A 5,491-nucleotide genomic window follows, 5' to 3' on the forward strand; every position below is an offset into this window, starting at 1 on the left:
TTTATACCCGTGCAACAACAAAGTCATCACAAACTCGGGTGGCAACATTCGGCATGTTTTGCCCATGCTGTGTGCTGCTGTTTCTTCAGCAAATGGAACATCTACCAGCCCGAGTCACGCTCCTAGCACAAAAACCCCAGCCTGCTGTACGTCAGGAACCCCACTGGTGTTTTTCTGTGCTTGTTTTTTTTTTTTTATTTGTCTTGTGTGAAGTAAACACAACTATTTAGTAAACTAACTTTGACCAGCTGCTACCTCGGTACGAATACACGGTGATGCCAGCAAAGTCCACAGAGTTATATTAGTAGAGCTGAAAGCAGAGTTTGATCCTTTCTGCCAGAGGTACTAAAAATACCTTTTAATATGCTAAGGTATGTGTCTAGCCAGAAGATGTTTTCAAACGCCTTGTTTCAGGGAGCTGCTACGCAGTAAACGGAGCCCGAGCAGCTCGGTCCTGAGGTGCAGGGTACGAAGGCCTGGGGAAGGCCGAGCGCCTCCAGCCTGGCTCTTGGCCAGGGGGCAGCAGCACCGTGTTCCCCTCACGTTGGTCCCAGCAGCAGGGTGGGAAGAAGGGACTTGGAGGGGGTTACAGTGCCCTACCTGCCGTATGTACCAGTGGTGTTTTACTGGGAGGAATGAGATGCTTAATCCCTCATTTAGGGCTTTCCCCGTGGCCTCTGCGCTGCTCGGCATGGCAGCTGGGAGAAATGGGCTGGGACTGCCTTCCTCCACCAGTGTCCTGCTCCGAGAGACTTCGAGGGTCTCCATGTGCTTGTGGAGGGGGACTAAAATGAAGGCTCTCAGAACACCTGTGTCCTTTTCTATTCAGGTTTCCACCTCCTCTGGAAATCAAATGCCATTTCTGGTTGCTTTAGACAGTCAGGCAGGGTGTACTTACCTCAAGCAGAGTATATTTGTGAAAAAGAAAAGTTTGTGATTAATGCAGAAAGATTTGTTCCCCACCACACGATGAGCCATGTCCTAAAACCTTCAAGAAAAGCTGCTGCTGACAAGAAATTACTGACCTCCATTACTCACACTGCAGAGCCCGGCGTCTAAAAGACATCTTCTATTAATTAGGTGTACATAATGTGTGCGCAGGTGCCTGCGTGCCTCTGTGCGTGTGCCCTTATGGCTCCCACAAGCAGTTGGCTCCTGCTGAGAAATGCTCACACCTTGACTGCTGCTACCTGGCAACATTTAAGGGCTTTTAGGCCAAAATTTGCAGCACTGTTAGTCATTTTAACTCCCATTGTGACCCCATCACATAGCACTTTGGAAACACTTCAAGATTTTTATTTTTATTTTTATTTATTTTTATTATTTTTATTTTTTTTTCCATGCCAAAGCTTGGTTCCTTTAGGAAGACAAACTGGCAGTGGAAACACTGACAAAAGCACAAGCTAATGTTGTGTTGCTTAACATCCTTTCTTTAGACTGCTCCATCGGGGGAAGTTGCTTGTTTGTTGTTGTTTGTTGTTGTTGCTGTTTTTTGGATGGCGCTAAAGAAGCCATAAAATTAGCTACAGGACTGTTCCAGGGATTTGCACACTTCAGCCTCATCTGCCTTCGAAACGAGAAAAGGATCACAGTAAAATGAAGGAAATGAGTGGCGCTAACCCCGCTGCCACCAGTCACGCAGGGCAGGCCAGGCTGGTGGCAGGGCAAGGCCTCACTGCTGTGCCTCAGGGACAGGGGTTTCTGGCAGACTGACAGCATGCACGGGGACATTTGGCTCAGGCAAAACATTTCAAACAAGGGGGATGCAGAGCATGAGATAAACGGGGTCCCATCCTGTATTTCAGCAGAGGCATTGCCCTGCTGCCCTCTGGGGCCAGCAAGGCTTTGGGCTCCTGTTTTCCTGAAGGCTCAAGCAAGGGAAATTTGCATTTTCGCAGTTTCTTTCTCAAATAAAGACGAACTAAATTCACAAATACTAAAAAACCTCGAGGCCCTAGCCTGAGGAGAAGGGGTTTAAGGTGCCCAGGTGTGTTACAAACTGCGAGGCCTAGCACTGAGCGCGCAGAGGCTGGGCTACCTGCAGCTATCTCTGTGTGTGTGTGAAACCGGTTACCCGGCCTCTTTTCTTCCGAATGTTCGCAAGGAGCAGGGAATAATAAAACACAACTTTCCCCAGAGAGCACAGGAAAAGAATTACTGCCTGGGTGTAGCTGGGGGCAGAGTCTGGCTCGTTATTTTCTGCGAAATAATTCCCACGGGGCCTTGTGGAAACCCAGTGGTGTTTTTTTTTTTTTTTTTTCTTCATCTTCTACTTCCTTAAACTTTCACAAATACTCTGCTATAAAAGCCTTCACCCTGTCCCATGTTAGCTAGGAGAGAAAAGGTTAAATTCTCCTTTCATACTCTAATGTAATTCATTTCCTGTTTTTCACAACCGTCTAGACACAGATCTAACGAGCATTAACCCTGAGTCCCACCATTGGGTTAAAAATAGAGGGTTTAAATATAAAAGGGTGTAGTAGGGGAAAGATTGTAGGTTTCTACCTACTGCCATGAGCCAGCTATTTTAAACAAGAACTATTTAATTGGTTATAAGCAAGGGAAAAAAAAAAAACACCAACAAATAAAATGACTTCAGCTTCAGAGGTTTTTAAAAGGATCGTGGTGTTTGCTTTACACACAGACAACACAAGTGCTGATGAGCAGTGGCACAGACAGCTTGATGCCCCATCAGGAGTTACAGCCGTCTGGATTTACACCTCCAGCCACATCCAAAAAAAAAAAAAAAAGAATAAATTCCACTTAGGCGAGAGAGCTATAAAAAGACTGGAATAAAGTAAGTTGAGAGAGAGCCTGTGTTGAAAACCATGTTCAGGTTCTGGTGGGAAACCAAATTACACATGGTCATCCACGGGCAAAAGGCCCCACAGGAGTGTGTGCTAAGCCCCAAGGACAAAAGCTCCAGTTACTGCAGTAAAAAAAAAAGACAAAAAGCCATTTGTCTTGGCAAGACAAGGGACAAGGTGCTAGTGCACCACAGTATTTAAACACTCATTCACTTGTGAATGGGATTCACTTGCCAACGGGATTCTCAACAAACTTGGGCTGAGCGTTGGCCCAGGAAAATCTCCCCTTGGACGTGTGGCCTCCTCAGAGGCATCTCACACCACCTGGGCTGTGATATCAGAGCAGGAGGGAGAAAGAAGATGTCTGAACTGTAACATGGTCCAAAGCCCTCTCAAAAGAGTGAGTTTTGCCTCAGGAGAAGAGGCAAAGAGAAAACAAGCAGCTGATCCATGACCCAGAGCTCAGAACAGTGGGGCGCACGCAGGTTTCAAGGCAGCCACAAGCAACTTGGCACATACACCACCCCAACAAAAGCTTACCCACAGAGTCATCGTTTTTGATGTACTTGATGAATAAGCCTACTCTTACAGACATTTTTAACTCGATGGTCAAAGCTCTTTTAAAATAAGTCAAAATTCATGGTGTGCCTCAAAGGGGAGGAAATCACATTTCCTGAGCTGATTGCATTTCTCCATCTATAAATGCAAAACACAGAGGGCTGTTTGTTTATTTATTTTGTAGAGCTGGGAGTGGGTGTCTTTCCTGTTTAGCCACCCATTTTCAACAGTTGCATTTTGTAATTTCAGCAGCAAACAACAGAGTCCGCTGTGACAAAACACAGTTGAGCTAGAAACTCTGATGGAGGCATAAAAAGCAGCCAGCATCTCTTGGTGTGAGGGGCTGGACGTGCCACCTCGGCTGCAAAATTTGTGTTTGGTTCCTCCCCTTCACTGCTACGAGTTCAAGGCCTGTTCTGACCAGGACCAAAATGATCCAAGAAAAACATTAAAATGACATTAGTTTATTTTCTACTAAAAAGCACAATACAGTACGCATCAAGAAATGCGAGGGGTGAGCTGATGTCCTTCCAGCTTTGGAAAGGCCTTTGAACCTATGTGAGTTATTTATAAAGCCTTTTAGAAAACAGCTCTCCCCTAGTTTTGCAATTTAACAAAAGGACCAGCTCAGGTTTTGTCAAAAATAAAGCAACCCTCTAAATAGTTCTCTGGAGCTCACCCCATATCCCTTAGAAAAAAAGGGAAACAGGAGATGATGGTTAATGAAAGTTGGGGCAAATAAGAGTCATAACCCGAAATTGTGTTGTGCAAGTAGTTTTCAGAATGGTTTTGCCTAATCTCTACTTCTTTACTGGCCTTTAAGACAGGTGGTGAGGGCACTCCAAGGAGCTCCCTGAGTAATTGTTTCACTAGAGCTAAGCAGGTGCCACATTATCATTGACCAAGGCAGGGCCTCCTTCAGGCTGCTGGACCATCCGTAGAATCACAGAATCATCTAAATTGGAAGAGGCCTTCAAGATCATCAAGTCCAGCCACCAACCTGACCTACTGAGTCCCATCCCCAAACCACGTCCCTTTGTGCCACATCCAAGCATCTCAGACACCTCCAGGGATGGGGACTCCACCAGCTCCCTGGACAGCCCGTTCCAGTGCTTGCTTCTGCTCCAGTCCTGGTGAGCTCCTGGAAGGTTGGAGGTGTTACGGTGACAGCACTATGAAAATGGGAAAAGGCACGGCCAGACCTTTGTCACCTGAAAGGGTTACGGACAGAGCTCACCGACCCACCTGTTCCTAAAAAGACCAAGTATCCCCTTTAAAGGATTTAGTCTACAAAAATATGCAAAATTGAGTACTTCCAAGAAATTTAAGAAGGGCATTTGAACAGCTTACTCACTGCCTTGCTTAAGACCAGTATCTTGCAGGCTGTCCCATGTTCCGAAGACTGGGGATGCAACCCTCTCACTACACTCCTGATACAGCATAACCACAAAAAGACACACGCAGACACATGCAACTGCTCAAACACCCTACCTGACAGTAAAAATGAACTGAAAAACAAAGCATCTGCTTTTTGTTCTTGTTTTCATAGCTGGTTTCCATGCAGCAAGTCATCCCGTTTTACCAAGATAACTTATCCCGTCCCAGCCTGAGACATGTTTGCCTTCTCTATTATTACTTCTTCCCCAATTTACTGAGACTCCCTTCAGTGGGCTCCTCGCTTGCATTCCCTCTGGCCAGGAGCCTGGGTCTGAGCATTGCAGTGCTGACTAACCAGATGCAATAACTGGGACAAAAATAAAAATAAATCAAAGTCACTTGGATAACATCGCTAGAAAAACATTTCTGTAAGCCAGGAAGTGAAGCTATCAGATCAGTGCAAGCGCTAGAGATCTCTTTTGGAACAATCACTCCTGTGCTTTGGTAGAGTGCAAATTCAAGTGCATGAGCTGCAGGTGGGCGCTAGTTTTACTAGAAGCAAGTGCTCCATTCACCTCATTTTCCTTCGAGTTGCAGTGAAGTAACAGCTCTATCCTGGACATTCCCCATGTGCCTAGTGCCATGACAGCCCAAGTTCTGGATGTTCCTGCAGAAGAGTTTCTGCTTACAGTCACGAGAAGCTCAAGGCTGATAAGGTCAACAACTTGGAAGCAGTGAGACAACCAACT

This window comes from Cygnus atratus, chromosome 2 (genome assembly GCF_013377495.2).
Source record: "Cygnus atratus isolate AKBS03 ecotype Queensland, Australia chromosome 2, CAtr_DNAZoo_HiC_assembly, whole genome shotgun sequence".
Lineage (NCBI taxonomy): Eukaryota > Metazoa > Chordata > Aves > Anseriformes > Anatidae > Cygnus > Cygnus atratus.